Source organism: Clytia hemisphaerica, unplaced genomic scaffold (genome assembly GCF_902728285.1).
Source record: "Clytia hemisphaerica strain Z4C2 unplaced genomic scaffold, Clytia hemisphaerica genome assembly, whole genome shotgun sequence".
In the NCBI taxonomy this organism is placed as follows: Eukaryota; Metazoa; Cnidaria; class Hydrozoa; order Leptothecata; family Clytiidae; genus Clytia; species Clytia hemisphaerica.
In genome coordinates this window covers 221,830-240,500 of record NW_027104593.1, presented here as the reverse complement: position 1 = coordinate 240,500, position 18,671 = coordinate 221,830, and positions in this window count along the sequence as shown.

The window sequence follows — 18,671 nt, the reverse complement described above, 5'->3', positions numbered from 1 at the left end:
TCCACAATAAAGTCTAAGATCCGTGAAGAGAGAGATTTGCTTGATAATTTTTTTGAGCAATCTTCTACATTTCTAATTACACATTGTTTTTTTTTTAAGAAACACACTTTTAAGAAACATGAGGCTCATAATGCCTAAAAACTAAGAAACATCTAAGAAACATGCTGAGGCTCAGAATGAGAAAATAACATTTTTCAATTCGTTATTTTTTAAGAACCTTCCAATCCAGCCTTCCATGAGGCCGATTGTGGCAAAAAGTTTAGAAACATGTAAGAAACATTTAAGGCTCAAAAGGCCGATTTCTTAAGAAACAATGAGGCTGCTTGGTAAAACTAGTTTCTTAAAAAAAAAAAAACGTGTAGCAATCTTAACTACAGATCTTTGATCAATTCAAAAGTGCTACTAACTTTTTGACTTTTAAACAACAGCACTTCCTTTTATTAAATCTCACCTACAGCTAATTTTTGCTAATGTCGTCCACAGGATAAAGGCTCGATCTCAAAATAAGAACCTTGGAAAATTGAAAATCTTTTAATTCTGTTGTTTTTTAAGATAAAACAAGACGACTTGAAGTCAAAAATTTTGCCCATAATTTAAACTGAATGGGAAAAAACAAAAAGTAGAGATGGAAGCTAATCTGAAAACTATATTAAAGGAAGAAATTTTTGCGCGAAGAAAATTTTGCAGATTTGCCCAAAATCTGCCAAATTTTAAGTTCCTGTCAAATTAAATTTTTTCCACCATCTGCCAAATTAAATTCCTGCCAAATTAAAGTTTTTCCTCTTTATGTCTGATTTTTCATAATTTACCCTGACATCAATGTTTTCACGCTGATTTCGGATCCCTGATTTCCAAATTAAATTCTTGCCAAAATTAGCTTTTCCCTGATCCACCAAATTAAATTCCCTACGAAAAAACTTTTTCAGCCACTCGCCAAAATTTCTTCCTTTAATGTACTTTACATCGAGCCTTGATGAAAAGAACACATAAATATTTACTTTATCTCACTTTAATGAACTGCAATCCATACACTTTTCTTTTGAAAGAACAATTTTAAAAGAACAGCGAGGCTCAAAATCGCTAAAAAATTAGACCAATTTAAGAAAAGGATTGTTTAATTTGTAAGAAATAATTACAAAAGGTCATATCACCGTCCTATCAAGAGTTAATGATTTGATTCTCCGGAAGTATATGCTTATAAGAAAAATAAATATGCTCATATTGCACGTCATCCCTTTTACTTAAGAACTACTAACCGAAGGGTATGTCACTGTCTATCAAGAGTTAGTAATTAATTTGATTTTTATGAAGTACACGTTCTTTTTTTAAGAAACTAGTCCTACCAAGCAGCCTCAATGTTTCTTAAGAAATTGGCCTTTTTAGCCTTAAATGTTTCTTACATGTTTCTAAACTTTTTGACATAATTAACCTACTAGAAGGCTGGATTGGAAGGTTTTTAAAAAAACCGAATCAAAAAATGTTATTTTCTCATTCTCAGCCTCAGCATGTTTCTTAGTTTTTAGGCATTGGGCTCTTCCAGAAAAAAAACATTCATGGGGGGTGGAGGATATATTGTCCAGGGGTATTGAAAAAATACTGAAAAACTGCCATGTCCATGGGGTAAATCTGCGATGTCCAGGGGTAAATATTTGTGTCCAGGGGGTCAACTTGATGCTTGTCCAGGGGTAAAACACATGTCCAGGGGGTGTAAAATCGACATGTCCAGGGGTAGATCACAGAAAAAATAATATATCCTCCACCCCCCATGAACGAATTTTTTCTGGAAAAGCCCATTCTGAGCCTCGTGTTTCTTAAAAAAAAACGTGTATATGCTTATAACAAAGATTTATTATACACTGGATAAACGACTCATAAAACGATGGAGAGCAATCATTGTATTTCCTTTGTTTCAGAAAACAATTGATGTTCTAGCTTTGTCCGCAAAGGACAACTGTCATGGCGGCTCGAAGATGTCTGATTTTTTAAAATATTTATCTGTCTTATTTTAAAAAATTTCTCTAGCTCTTTCTTTTTGTACATTTGCAGAAAAAAGTTTGAAAGCAAGGCTAGTATTCCAAGCCAGATACAGTTGTGAAATCTAATGTGTGAAAAACATCATTAGACAAGAAATCCAGCCAAAATGCTTATAGTGACACAAAATTTTGAATTGGAAATATCTTCCCAAGGCTGTTCCCAGAAGAGCTATTAACATACATAAGACTCGAGTTTCTTGGCTCCACTGTGGTATGAAAATCCTATGGAGGCACGTGGTGGCAAGGTGGTTTTTTTGAGGTTGAAGTTTGAAAATTTCCGGTGTCAACATTAAATTTCTTATATACAACACGTCTTTTGCATCTTTCTCACAGCTTGAAACGTCATAATGACTTATAATTATCAATTAAGTGGAAGAATTCGACTCTCACAGGAAAGTTGTAAGTCTCTTTTGGGAATTTGATAAGTGATTTTCGATAAGAAATGCAATAAAAATGCTTCAAAAAATCATTTAATGAGGGAAGGAGAGTGAACAATACTTTTATTACTGCGGACATAGCTAGTGCACGAGAAATCAGCAAAAATCTGTTAGTTGTATATCCAGTGTATAATAAATCCTTGCTTATAAGAAAAAAACTGCCTGGATGTGGGATTGTTAGCATTGATTGGTTAAATTGAATTGATCACTTGTTCACAGAACGCCAAAAGAAATGCCTACACGCCATTATTTTGCCCCATAGAATATCTCAGAAAGGGTCACAAATATTATACAATACTAATACACGTTTTTTTTTTTTATAAGGAACACGTTTATAAGGAACTCGAGGCTGAAAGTAGTCCAAAAAATAAGGAATTGTTAAGGAACTGCTCAGGCTAAGAATAAGAAAACAAGTTTTATACTTTTAAGGAACAGTAAAAGTAAGAGTTTTCACTTGAACTAGCTATGTAAATAAGGAACTCAAAAGGAACTTTGAGGCTGAAATTTTCTGTAAAAATAAGGAACTCCAGGCTCAGAGCAAAGTTAAGGTTCCTTATATAAAAAAAAACGTGTATTTAAGAACGTCTGTTCGTCTTGGCTGTATATTATTTACTCTGTTATAAAACTTTCGTTTTCTTGAGAAAACGTTTTGCTTTTTGTTGTCTGAAATATTGAGTTTGAAAAAAAAAAAATTTCTGAGAGCATAAAAGAAAAACAAGTGATACTTTCATGGACCTACCTGGTTATGCATTTAACACATTTATAATTGATATCTACGTGACGTGACCATTAAACAAAGAACACAAATAGTGACGATCTATTAAATTAGTCGTTTGTTTCTTATAAAAAAAACGTTCAGGAACCAAAATTTCATTCTCTTGAAATATTCTTTCATAATTAAGACTTCGTGAGCAAAAAAAACATCTATCTCATCAATAAATTCAGTAATTCGGATAAGAACATTGATGTTTTCTTTTTAATAGTGATTCTTATAGATAAAGATGGGTTTTTTAAGCTGAAAAATTCTTTTTTTACAAAAATCTGCTTGAGCCATCTTTTACCTACTTTCATGCAAAAAATCAGAAAAAAACAATGATCCAATATTTCACAAAGTCCAAGAAACCTGTTTTTTAGCCGTTTTTTGGCCCAAATTTGCCCAAAATTTTTTTTTCGAAAATCGGGCTCCGCCACATTTTGGCCACTAATTATTTTTGCGGCCGGGTGACTTTCAAAAATAGGTTCACCTGACCGATTTCCGGGAACAAGACTTCTTTTGTTTGGCCTAGGCGAAATTAATAACAATTTTTTTTTTCCTTAGGGTTGCTAAGGTGATACAAACTATACTAAGCAATAAATTGGATCTATCCATGCATTCCAAAATAGACCAGACCCCCGCGCTCGATAGGATCGATCATCGGAACGGCTCGATGACGGATCGATATGTGATTGATGGATTACTTATCGATCCGGATAGGAGATCGATAGAGGATCGATACTCAAGATTTTTTAAAAGACATCGATCTATCATCGTTCATCGATCTTTTATCGATCTTATCGACCCTAGCGACTCTATCGATTTGTCTCGATCGTAATCGATTCATCGACGATCGATCATAATCGATGACGAATCGATTAACGATCGATGACGAATCGATTAACGATCGATGACGAATCGATTAACGATCGATGACGAATCGATTAACGATCGATGACGAATCGATTAACGATCGATGACAAATCGATATACTCGATTGAAATACTAGCTCGATAATGGATCAACGAAGGATCGATACTCAAGACTTTTTAATGGCTGAATCTTCCATCGATCTCCTATCCAGATCGATAAGTAATCCATCGATCACATATCGATCCGTCATCGAGCCGTTCCGATGATCGATCCTATCGAGCGCGGGGGTCTGGAATAGATCATAAATAAACCCTTAAAAAATCTAAATTTCAAGACATCAAATCACGATCAGGAACCACCAGACGTGAGATGTCTGCTGTTGAATGATTACACTTTTCACCACTGGACAAACTATACACAAGAACTAAGTCAGCCTAGTTTGTCTAGTCTACACAATAGACAAACAATGGTGTATGACAAAGAATTTTGCCCCTGACTAACGACAAAGGAAATTTTCACCTGGTCAGTGGACCGGAAAAACAAAAAAATTAAGATTATTTGCACGAGAGGACTTTTTCCTCTAATGTTTAATTTTCAAGCCCCTTCAGAGGTTTACTGTACAAAAAAATTATGAACAGCTGTTATCAGGTTAAGAAAATGTCAATGAAAAAATTCTTTAAGATTTAGTTAGAAGATTTCCAGCGGATGACAACTTCTGTGATTGACATAAACTAAACTACCCTACATCATCAATCCGTCAATATCTCTGGAATAATCGATCGTGGTTACCTGATAGTTCGTAAATATTACAGTAAAACCATTAATCTTTCGTAAATAAACAGTATTTCAGAGTGAATAAACGAATTTTTAGAGTTTAGCAGTAAAATACTTACCATGATTGCTGTTGGCCACTGGCAAAATCAACAGAATATCGAAAGGAAGGTCGAGCCGCTACTTGGCTGCAATATTGAATAAAGTGGGCGGCAAAGTGATGATGGTGGCGTTTATTGTCTTCCCGCCCAATAAAGCGGTTATAGAGAGGAGGGTGGAAGGGGCGGAATTGAAAATGGAGCAATGTCATTTAGAAGTTTCGCGCCAAAAAATGGTAGACATAGTAGCGAACGACACGAGCAAATAACCAAAATAGCGAATAAGTGGAAGTTTGGTATATGGTCACAACATCACAAGATGTCTTGATATCTACGAGTATGAAGGCTATGGCGATTTATGAGGGTACACTGTATACACTTTTGAAGGGTGTAAATAAACTTAATCTGTAGCCGGATTAAACTGCTTTGCCAACGTTTGATTTCAGGGTACTAGCCGTATTGTATAAGGGTTGCGAAGCGATCCAGACTCCACCTCAATTCGCAAGTTGCTAGCAAATATGAGACACTCTAAAAATCCCTCTAATAAATAAAGCCGCTATAGGAGACATGGTCTTAAGCTAAGAGCCTTAATGCCCCAAACACACCACATACCGTGAGAGGTCCTAAAGCCCGCCGACAGCCCAGCTTAATTCCGACCCCCCAAATAACTGTTATGAAAAAAAATTCTATGTTTACAAACATTCCCTCTCCAAGTTGAACGATAAACTATTGCTAGAACTCTCGAAACAAAACATCTAACAAGATAGCTGTAATGTCAAGATGTCAATTAATGTAATTAATAGGGTGGTCAGGCCAAAATTTTCCCCTCAAATTTTGAAAACCAAACTAATTTTATTTGAAAGTCCTTACCTTTGTGAGAAAAATGAGGGGTCATTTGTTAAAATTGGTTAAGTAGTTCCAAAGTTATTCCATTTTCAAACCACAAAAAAACAACTTTTCAAAGAATCGCCTCCTTACACCACGCCAGCAAGAAATAATTTTCGGAAGCACCAAAATCGCGCCAAAAATGGCGGATGAAATCTAGTCTTCCGTGTGGCGGGGCGTGAGGAGTTTTGCTGGCGCGGTCTGAAAATCGGCCCGATGACTGTTAAACTTTAGCCTATCGCTAATGAGCTGGAAATGATAGCTAAAAACAAATTTTACCAATGAAAAGCTGAAACCCTTAGCTTTCCAACCATATATGGTAGCCTTGATAAAAATTTCAGGAAAGTGCCGAAAAATCGAAATTTCTTCTTCTTTTTTCTCGATTTAAAGACGGCCCGTAGATTATCGAAAAGGCTACCACGTGACAAACTAAAGTACTATCTTTCCCGCGTTTTATAAAAAAAACCGCAAGTCTATAACTAATCCAGCTCATTAGCGATAGCCATTTGAAAAATGGTGGTCAAGGTAGACGGTGGTGCCACGAATTCCGAGTCGCCATTTTTTCACCTTGATGTCTAATAAATGGTATATCTTTTTATTGAAGGTAGGTAATGGGATAGGGTTTTTTTCTTTGTTTTCTCTGATAAATTCTGAGTATTTAAAAAAAAAGAATGAACAAGTTTGGAGTTGTTAAGGATAAGTTATGATGGATGGAATGTTCTAATTTTGATTTTCGACTTTTTCCACGCAAAAAATCCCGACGAGTGCGCACCCTATAATTAAAAAGTGCGAGTTGTAAAAATAATTACCTTTTATTCTGGATCAGTTGCTCATGTTTAAAACGATAGCAGTTTTGTAATAAAAGTGACTTGTGCGGGAAAAATACGAAACAACTTGGACTGGTTTCCATCAAGAAACAAACAGACTTAATTGTAAAAATGGCGCGAAGTTGAAAAAAGGGCGGATGCGGTAGCACTAATTTGAATAACAAACATCTAATCAATGTGGCGGCAACTATCAACGCCCTATTTACCACCTATAAGTCCGGATGTTTATTTAAGGAAGGCCCGCAATCGGGCCGCTCTTCATTTAAGTGTACTCTTTGACGACATATATTATCTTTACTAGAATAGGAGCACGGTGTCATGTAATACATAATAATTGTAATATACGTTGTCTATTTGTATTCTTATCATGTAATATATAATATAATGTAATATACGTCGTCTATATGTATCCTTACACAAAGTCCTACACCCGCAATCAAGCCAAGTGCCAGTGTAAAGTAAAAGAAACCAGGCTTGATTACGTAACGTTTCAAAATGAGCACGCTCGTACACAGACCTCTTTTTTATTTTCGTGTGCTTTGGAAAATCAAAACATCTCGTTACTTTTTATGATGCTGTTACTACTGTTGTCATTTATGATGTTGTGCATATTGCAATAAAAAAATATGTTTTGTTATAAGAAGCAATTATTGTTATTTGATTCAATTGGTTCAGTGTATCAAATCTCTCAGTTTAGTTGACACTTTGGTATCTTGGTTGCGTCACAGCAAAAGGTTTGTTTTTATTTTAGTTTGTATCTTTGAAAGACCCCATCGGCTTTAGGCTGGGCTGTCGGCTTTAGGACCTCTCACGGTAATCTACGGAGGCACAGCACCCACCGCCGCCCGCCGCGCATCGCTCTTTTTTTTCCTTCTAGTTATTCTACTCTAGTGTAAATGGTGCCTTAATAAAATCGAACGATATTAGTCGAACGATCGAACATTTTTATTCGAATCACGAATCGTCTGTCGAAATCATCAAAACATAAAAATAAAACAAAAACAAAAATGTACAAAGATGGCTTGTTGGTCCTTGGCCAGTTTTGATTTATTTCTTGACAAATTGACAAATTTGATTACCTCCGTACTTCTTTATCATAGAATATCCACTTGGTTTTGCAAGGTAAGTTTCGTTCATTAAAAGAGCACTCCTCCCGCCCGCCCGCGCGACTTGCAAAAACCTCTCATTGATTGACCTTATTTGATACTTGATACTTGCTGTTAAAAGTCAAGGGATGATGAAGATCCATTCTGTCAACGTTCAAACTAGTTTTTTCATATAACAGCAAAATAAACATTTAAAACCGAAGAACCACTGCTTAGATTGCTTAGATGCGTGCCGCCCGCGTGGCAATTTGATCAACTTCAGATTCTAAGTCCGTGTTTCGGCTTCCGGTAATTTTGTTGCTGTTCACTGTTAGGGTACACCATTTTAAAACGGCATTTTTCGCAGTCCTAGCTACCAAACCGAGAAAGTTTCTGTGGCTTCAAGCCAAACCATTCAAGGTCATTTTGATAAAATCATCGGTTTGGAGATGTGATTTAATTAGCAAATTTTATAGCAAATTTTCGCTTGGGATAGAAGTTAAAGGTACGTGCACAATATAGCAAAACTGCTTCGCTCATAAATTCGCTTCGCAAAAATCCTCTTACATCTGATGAAAATGGCCTCATCCTCATCTCTATGGAAAATTTGAGTAGGGTAGGGTGGTCAGTCGAAATTTCAAACTCATTTGTGCTAGCGAAACGTGAACGCGAACCACCGATGTCTAAACTTTTCAATATATCTCCAGAACTAATAGATTTTTTGAAATTCTGTAAAAAGGTTCAAGTTCCTTAATAGTTTTATTATGTTCTGTGAAAAAATCATAACCATCAGTGAAATACTCGTTCATCTATTTAAGATTGAATTTTGAAACTCAATCCTAATTTTTGTATATGAGCCATGAGAATCATGACAAAAATTTGATGTCCTAGGCCCTTATTAACAGAAAAAGCCCATCCTGAGGTTAACTCTTTGTGCAGCTTTGTGTTTTAATAGTTCCCAACTAATTCAACAGAGCCTGGTTGATTATTTTGTTCTTCGCAGTTCTTCGAGCTGAATTCAAACTCAATCTTTGAAATAAAAACGGTAGCAGCTCAAAGCCCTGGAAATTTGCCTGAAAAAGGCACTTTTTTGAGTGATAATTAAAATTTTACTTAGAAACTTTAATTCTCTTACCCCTGTCCTGCCCCCCCCCTGATATAAGCAAGGGAACCATGTTGGCCACCCCTACTGAAAATTTCAGATTAAAAGAAACAAGGAATTAATTCCTGTTAATTCCTGTAACTCAATGAAAATTGGAAAAAGCTGGTTTTGGACTGTTTCTGATCCTAAAGTGCTATTTTTTGGTAAAAGATGCGATTTATGTTTGGATCTCTTAGAAAGCTTACCCATTTATTGTCAATATATTTTTCATTTTAAAGTAATTGATTTGAGGAATAAAAATAATCTTGTATGGTCATTTTTCAACATCATTTTGCCTAAAATGATTTTCGCATTTCGCCATTTTACCCTACGCAAACGCATGTGCCACACGGCAATTTGATCAACTTCTAAGTCTGTGTTTCGGCTTCCGGTAATTTTTTTGCTGTTCACTGCTAGGGTACCATTTTAAAACGGCATTTTTCGCTGTCCTAGCTACCAAACCGAGAAGATTTTTGTGACTTTAAGCCAAACCATTCTCTGTCATTTTGACAAAATCATCGGTTTAAAAATGTGATTTATATAATAGCAAATTTTCGCTTGGGATGAAATTTAAAGGTACATGCACACAATGTAGCAAAACTTCTTCGCTCATAAATTTGCTTCCCAAAAAACAACATCAGTCATCTACAGGCTGTATTTGCAACAACAAGGATGGGAGTTGCCTGAATCAAGTTCAAGTTCCCAAGACAATTAATTAAAACTTGAAAACTTAAAACGAGACAAAATGACCGATTGCGAACGTGCAGCAGACGCCAGAATATCAACCAACCAAATTTTGTCATTCAATTCCCGAGACCTTTATACGCTAAACCATCCCACGTTCTTTTGCATAGGGTAAAATGACAAAATGCGAAATCGATTTTCCAGTAGGCAAATTTCTTTTTTAAATGACCCTACAAGATTTGACTACATCTTTTTATTCCATGAAGCAATTACTTTCAAATAAAAAATATATTGACAATGAATGGGTAAGATTTCTAGAAATCCAAACATGAATTGCATAGCTTTTACCAAAAAATAGCACTTTAGGATCAGAAACAGTCAAAAACCAGCTTTTTCCAATTTTCATCGAGTTACAGGAATTTATTCCTTGTTTGTTTTGATCTGAATTTTTCAGGAGAGGTGGTCAACATGGTTCCCTCGCTCATGTCAAGGCGGCGTGGGAAGGGGGTAAGAAAATTTAAGAAAAAAAATGAGGGGTTATTTAATTGGCAAAAAGTTTTAGTTCTTGAGATATATCTATTGCTTTATCAGCTCACTACTTTGCTACTTTATTCATTCTTTTATCTATTGCTCTATCAACTCGCTACTTTGCTACTTTATTCATTCGTTTATCTATTGCTTTATCAACTCACCACTTCGCTTCTTTATTCATTCGTTTATCTATTGCTTTTATCAACTCACTCCTTGCTACTTTATTCACTTGTTTATCTATTGCTTTATCAACTCACTCCTTGCTACTTTATTCACTCGTTTATCTATTACTTTATCAACTTGCCACTTTGCAACTTTATTCACTTGTTTATCTATTGCTTTATCTACTCGCCACTTCGCTACTTTATTTATTCGTTTATCTATTGCTTTATCAACTCACTAATTCGCTACTTTATTCATTCGTTTATCAATTGCTTTATCTACTCGCCACTACGCTACCTTATTCATTCGTTTACAGTATCTATTGCTTTTTTATCAACTCGCTACTTCGCAACTTTATTCATTTGTTTATCTATTGCTTTATCAACTCGCTTATTTCAAAACTTACTTCATTCGCTTATTTATTGCTTTATAAACTTACAACTTTGCTCACTTGTTTCTATTGCTTTAAAACTTCACTATTTTTTGCTTTGTCTACAATTTCTTACTTCAAGTCTTACTTCGCTTTTCTCGAGAAATGCATTGAAGATACTTTCGCATTTTCTTCTAAACAACATCACAAAATAATGAAAATGCTTCGCAAACAGTGAAACTATTTCGAGTTTTTCATTCAGACATAATTGGCATGTTTTGGAAATGTTATTGTATGACCTCGCTTGGGAAACAATTGACCATTTTAATGTGGGAATCACGCCTTTTGATTTTATATCCCAGATGTGTGTCGAGAGTGTAGTGCTATTTTTGTAGAGCTCATTATTAAATGATGATTTGTGTCCATTGTAACGTTCTTTGAATGTCCTTTCTGTTAATCCTAAGTAAACCTTTTTGGGTACGTTTTCCCCGGTAACTTCACATTTGTAAATGGCTGATGAGATCTGGCAATTTCCTTCGAGGGGGCAATCATCTTTTATTGTACAATTACACGGTTCGTCTGTGTTGTTAATCCGTGACAAAAGATTTTTGGTGTGAGATTTGATTATTGAGCCAATGTTTTGAGTGCAGCTATAGCTCACCTTTACGTTGTTTCGGTTTAAAACTTTTCGAAGACTGTTTTCGTGGGTAAAATATTTATTGATAAGGCGGAGAAATGATTTGGCAACGTTTGTTGATACGTTTTTGTTGAACGGTGGGTTGAACCATATTATATTATGTATGCGATTTTTGATGTGTGTTTTCGGTTTGCTAAATTTGAGTTTGACGTTTTTGTAACCGCTATTCTTGAGTGCGTTTTCGTATTCAATCTTAGCTTCGTTAAAAATAGTTTTGTTTGAAGAGTTTGTTGACAGTCTATTATTTATTGAAGTCGTAGCTGCTCCTGAATATTAGATGGGTGGTTGGATGATGTGTTTACGTAAAGGAGTCTGTCGTTTGTTTTTTTGTAAGGTCGGTGGGTGCCATTGATAAGGTCAAGTGTTAGGTCTAGAAAGTTTACCACTTTTAGGTTAGTTAAAATGTTGATATCGAAACCTATGTCTTTGAAGGTGTTGATAATTGATTGTTTCATCTTTTTGATCAGTCGTTTGCTGGTTGAACGGATTAGCATCAAGCCATCATGGCGATACAAACCATTATTGTTTTTGTCGTTAAGTTTTGATAGTTTTTCGAGGATGAAGATGCCTACGAGTTCGCATAATTCGGCTCCGTCGTAGCGTAAAAGAATCCTCAATCATTAGGGATTTGAAACCTGATTTAAATAAAACGGTATCTTCTTATCCTCTAGAGCTTTTTTGAATAATTATATGTATGCGTTCAATTATGTAAATTTTATGACCTATAATTGCTAGATGTGATTTTGAAATTTTGATTTATTAACACGTTTTTGCTTGTAAGCTAACATTTGCTTGTGATCATGATACAAGAGGCATCGAAACGTCAAGGATAAACAAAATTTTGTTTTTCGTCTTTACTTTTTTTTTTAGAATAATCTGGCCCAGAAAAAAATATTTTCAATTATTTGATACAATCGAAGGTAATTGAAAAGTAATCGAAATGATTGAACAAATCGAAAATGGTTGAAGAAAATGCCATAATCTGGAGTTGAGTGAGTATTCAATCACCGATAAAATTGATAGGTTGTCATTGACCACCTTCGATTATTATCAACCATTATCGATTACTTCAATCACAATCGAACATTCTATTGGTACAGTCCAGTCAGGACTTCCCTTCACTTTATCGATATTACGCACTTGGCAGTGTGTGCTATAATATTTTGCTTTCGATTTCAAGCAAAGGTCTTAGCAACAGGATGCACGTTCATAACAACAGGGCTGGGTAGAAAAATCTAAACATAGAATTTAAAAAAAATACCGATCATTGTATAGAGCACCAGGGGGGGGGTACAGCCGCAGGGTACTAACCCATAGCCGGGTGGTGGTGTCTAATTTGGAAATTCAAAAAAGTTAGTACCCGGTACTAATTTTGGGGTGGGGGTGGGTATATCTCCAATTTTAAGTTAGTACCCGGTACCAATTTTAGGGTGGGGTGGGTATCATTTCAATTTTTCTTCAAGTACTCAGGCCCTGAATATGGTACATTTGTTTAATTTTTGGACCGACCCCGGTGGGGTAGAGGTCCTATAAATTAACCGATGTCCGTCCGTCCGTCCGTCCGTTCGTTCGTCCGTCCGTCCGTCCGTTCGTTCGTCCGTCCGTCTGTTACCAGCTTTTCTCAGGATTGGCTCATTAGTTTTTTCTGATTTTTGGCACAATGATGCAAAATGGTAATGCCCAAAATGTGACGGAGCCCGATTTTCGAAAAAAATTTATTTCCGGCCGAAAATGCCGGAAATATGCCGGAAAAAACGGTTTTTTGGCATTTTCTCAAGATTTCATCATTAGTTTTTTTCTGAATTTTTGCACAAAGATGTGTATTAGAAATGCCCAAAACTTGGCCGAGTCCGATTTTTGAGAAAAATTTTTTTCCGGTCGAAAATGCCGGAAATATGCGGAATCGCCATTTTTGCAGATTTCATCGGACTTTTTCCTTATATTTCGTTGTTTTTCACACAAAAACATCATTAATAGCAATGCCCACCATGAAGTATGTTCAATCGTCATAGAACTGTTTTGAAGCCGGAACTTTCTAAAAATCCCCGGTGCAGCCCATTTTCGCCGGGAAAAAACAGTATTTCTTGATTTTTCGAGCTGTACTTTATATTTTTTTATGAAATTTTGCACACTGATGCAAAATGATAATACCTAAAATGTGACGGAGCCCGATTTTAGAAAAAAAAATTTTCCGGCCGAAAATGCCGGAAATATGCCGGAAAAACAGTTTTTTTGGCATTTTCTCGAGATTTTATCAATAGTTTTTTCTGATTTTTTGCTCAAAGATGCTTAATAACAATGCCCAAAACATGGCCGAGTCCGATTTTTGGGAAAACATTTTTTCCGGCCGAAAATACCGGAAATATGCCGGAAAAACTGTTTTTTGGCATTTTCTCGAGATTTTATCATTAGTTTTTGCTGATTTTTTGCTCAAAGATGCGTATCAACAATGCCCAAATTATTGCCGAGTCCGATTTTTGAGAAAAAGATTTTTCCGGCCGAAAATGCCGGAAATCGCCGTTTTTGCAGATTTGAATTGGGCTTTTTCCATACATTTCTTTGTTTTTTCACTTAAAAAAGTTATTGATAACAATGCCACCATCAAGCATGATTCAATTGTCAATAAAACTTTTGCAATTTTGCAACCGGAACTTTCTATTTCTTTTTTCCCTAAACCCCTCCCCCCCTATTAACAATCAATGATGACATTTAATGCATTTTCGCTAAGCGCTTTATTTTCTTAATGATTGTTTTTCTCCTTATTGCTATCTAAGTTTCATCGTCAGGTAGGTCCATTCAGCATGTTGCTTGTTTGTCTTCAAATTTCAGGATTTTGATGAGGAAAGATTTCCTTGTTATGGCTTACAGTATCTGACAGTATTGAAAAGTTCCCCCTTCCAATTGAAGGTACTTTCCCTGCTTATCAAGTATGTAGGGAAGTTTGGAGGTTGTTAGTTTCGATAGTTTTCAGAAAAAAGAACTGTTATGTTTCTATCAATAAAGAATTATTTTATTCAAATTCATGGGTACTTTCCCTACTTTCTAAGAGGAGAATTTTATGACCACTAAGTTATACAAATATTGAAATAGCTAATGTAAAGAAAGCTATTGTTCAAAATCAGTATTGTTTTAATTAGTGAGAAGGATAGTTCGTCTTTGATATCTCAAGTTAGAACGAGGTATATGTTTGTCATTGCCTTCTGATGAAAAGAATTACAAGCTGTTGCATCCAAAGTGATACAATCTGTCTTTTAAACAATAAAATTCTTATCCTAACTGATGATTCTTACAGCCTGGTTAGAGGGGTTAGTTTATTTTAGTTTTTATTGCCGACCCAAAAAAATATCAGCGTTTTGATTGGTCGAGAGCATCGAGATATTTGCGATATTTCATATTTCTTTAGTCTGGAAATATGACCGCGTTGACTTTGGGGGACTGGGTAAGCGGCGGGAGAAAAATCAAAACAAAACAGGACTTGGCTGGGAATCAAAGGGAAAAACGCAACAAAAATATGTTCAGATTAACTTTTACTTTGGAGTTCTTCCATAAAAGACACTAAAATCAAATCTGATGAACAGAGAATTAATTATAAAACTACTTGACACGACCCAAATATTTTCAACTTTTGGCAAATTTGTCCGTGTGATAACCAAACAGTTTTTTATCAATGCATACAAAAAAACTTGAGATTCTTCAATATTTGCCAATAAAATTTCTCATAACATAACAAGGTAAGTGTAATGTCTTGTATTAAACCAAATGACGAGTGATTTTTATAAAAGTTCTCTCCTAATTCTCGTTCTCGACAACAACGTACGTCCTTGACTTTTCAACTCAACAATCATTACACAGTACATCTTTCTTCTAAAATTCGAAACATTTAGAGCTTGACGATAATCAAGAAAGCATCCAAATTGTTTTGCTGTTGAAAAAATGTTGTTCTTTAACCATTATTACAAGCATACATTTCCATCGTGGGACTTCCTTTCCTCTGCTATTCTTTCCCATGGCCATGTCATTGAAACAAAAACATAGAAAAAGACTGAATGTTATCAATCTGATTAATCCAATGATGGAGGGTTTCCTCTCTATCGAAACAATACTGTACGTCATCTGCATTTGAATTATCAATCTAGAACTTTCAAATACATTTCTGAAAAATCTGCAACTCTTCAAAACAAACTTCTGATCGAAAATGATCGAAAAATGTTTCTCTATTTGTTTTTGTGTGAATATTTTCAGCGGGAGTTATCGAATGTTTTTGTTCGAATCTAACGTTCGAATTAGATTTTCGAATAAAAACATTCGAATCTACACAGAAGCAGAAGAAGGCGGAAGTAATTTTTAAAACAAAAAGAGGACAATTTTTTTGAGTCGACAATAAATTAGTTATCACATGACTTCTCGTGCAATACTCAATATTTTACTCGTTCCGAGATTTTACCGATTACGGAAAAATCTCGGAACTCGTAAAATATTTCTCGTATTGCACTCGAAGTCATGCGATAACTAGTACATATTATACCCTATAGCTTATTTGGGTTTATATTTTGTTTGTCTGATTGTTTGTCTGTTTATGACAATTAAGACGGAGGCAGGTCAACTAAGCAAAGCCAACCAGAACCAACAATGCAACTATTTTCTATTTCAACTTCTTTCATAAGATTGACGCAGTTTTGAATAATTTGAATAAATTACCAATCTATTGAAGAAAAAATAAGGAAATTCATCCAATCTAAGCTTTCTTACTATTCTTAAATTTTTATCAACTTGATTTTTACTTCTTCTGATAGATATATACTTTTATTGCCGTTATTACAGCTATATAATATTTTACTTTTGCCAAGGAATTTCCTTGTTTTACCTTTGTAATCAAAAGTTGTGTTCGATTTAAAGAACTTTTAAGAGGATCTGAGTTAAAAACATAGTATATACAAGTCATAATAACAACAAAGAGCTGCTTTTGCTGGCTTTTGAAAGATTGGGACCATGCTTGGTAATTTTTAAGGGTGGTGTCTCCTATTTTCCTTGGTAATTTTAAAGCCGGTACCCGGTACTAAAAAGGGGGTGGGGGTCCCTTTTTCTTTAAAAAAAAGTAAGTACCCGGTACTAAAAGGGGGGGTGGGGGTCCCTGTTTCCTTAAGAAAAAGTAAGTACCCGGTACTAAAAAGGGGGTGGTGGTACCTAAGACAATTTTTCTTAAAAATCAGGTTAGTACCCTATGGGTCAGTACCCTGCGGCTGTACCCCCCCCCCTGAGAGCACTAAAAAATACCCCCTTTCTATGTTTAGTTTGTTCTACCTTGGATTATAAATGAAAATATCTTCAAAAAATCTTTGTCCGCCATCAGCTCCCACAGTAATCTTTGTGCGCTTCAATTCTTAGATAACAAATAAGAGAGGTGCGCTTAGCTAACCGTGCTCGCAGACAATAAATTCATGTTTACTTATTTTGTATATTTTAGTTGTATTTATCCAATGAAAAGGATGTTGATAAAATATGCACAGCGCTGACAAAATGTACACGGCATAGATTATGACATCATTAAATTTGTCAATATCGATTCAACACTCGTTAACCCTATTAATTATTATCAGCCTTTTTCGGATTTTGTATTCTCAAGGGGAGGGGTGTTTTCCACCAGCCTTGCATAACTTTTGATCTAGAAAAGCTATGGACTTAAAACTTGGCAGAAATGTTCTCTACCATATAAGGAATTCATAGAGAAAAGGGGTTGATGACGTCATCATTAAGGTAAAATTTGAGTTAAATTATCTTTTAGAATTATTATTTTAATTTAAACCTATAAAGACTATGGCTTGATATTCCATACAGAATGCCTTATTCTAGCCTTGCCAAGTTTTGGACGGAAGATTTGATATCACTTGAAAAACGAGTTCAAAACTGTGAAGACAATACTTCAATCAAACTAGATGATATTGACACTATAAAAAATGCATATCTAACCATCAACAATTCGATTAAAGAAAAAATTGATGATGATGATGACGATGATTCGCTTTCTGATATGGAAAGGAGCGATGTGAGTGACAGTGATACAAGTGACAGTGAAGCAGAAGTAGAAGATGAAAGTGGAGAAGAACAAACCGTGAATGTAAATAAAGTATCTGATGATACAAGTGATGATAATTGCAACTTTCAAGTATGTGAAAAAAGTGATACAACAAACATGTCTGACCTGAATAAATCAATTTCTTCAGTGGAGTGTTTTGATTCAGATGCTGAGCCTGATGTTTTGCAAGATTTTGTGAGTTGCAATGAAAAAAGAACATATACCGGTAGCCTCTCATCTACTGATGATGAAAATATGGATAGTTTATTTGACGATTTTACTTAAAAAATTTCCCAATTTTTGAATTATATTTATTCTCTTTTAAAATCAAATTGGTATTCAGAAATCTCAGGCAATTTTGCAAGATTTGATTTTGTGAAATTTGAAATTGCGTCTCATGAAAATTAAATCAAGTTTAGGTAATTTTTTTTGTTTGTTTTTTTATTTTTTAGTAATTAAGCTTTCAATCATGTTCAGTCATAGAAATTCCAAATTATTTATAATTTGTTTTTAGTGTGTTTTATTTAAAGCTATGTACAGATCATTAATTTTCATTTTTATTCTCTGTTAAATCGTCTTACTTAATTTATTAAACTTTAACTCTCTGGGGGGGCACTCATATGATCTTGCCTACGTCGTGTGTCGCGCTTAAGGGTGGGGTTTTTCAGCATCCCAAAATGCACTTTAAGGACTGCAAGGGTCGAATTTTAAAACAAATTCAAAATAATTATTAAAAAGAAAGGTTTTTACTTCTCGTTTGTTTGAAAAAGTTTCTATTGTCTGATAATTACAGCTGACAAGAATAATTTTCTCATTTTTTGGACCTACCTCCGGGTGCCCCGGTGGAGGTCCTATAAATTAACCCATGTCCGTTCGTTCGTTCGTTCGTTCGTTCGTCTGTCCGTCTGTTACCAGCTTTTCTCAGGATTGGCTCATTAGTTTTTTCTGATTTTTTGCACAATGATGCAAAATGGCAATGCCCAGAACGTGACGGAGCCCGATTTTTGAGAAAAAATTTATTTGGGCAAATTTTGGGCCAAAAACTACCTAAAAATAGGGTTTTTTGGACTTTGTGCAAAATCCTGTCATTACTTTTTCCTGATTTTTTGTACAAAGATGGAGGGCAAGATTCTCTAAAGAATGGCTGAAGTGGTTTTTCCCGGAAAATTCTTATTCGCCTTAAAAAACGGATTTTCGTATTTTGGGGGAAATTCCCTTTAACCAATAAGAAAATATAGCTTTTAACAATG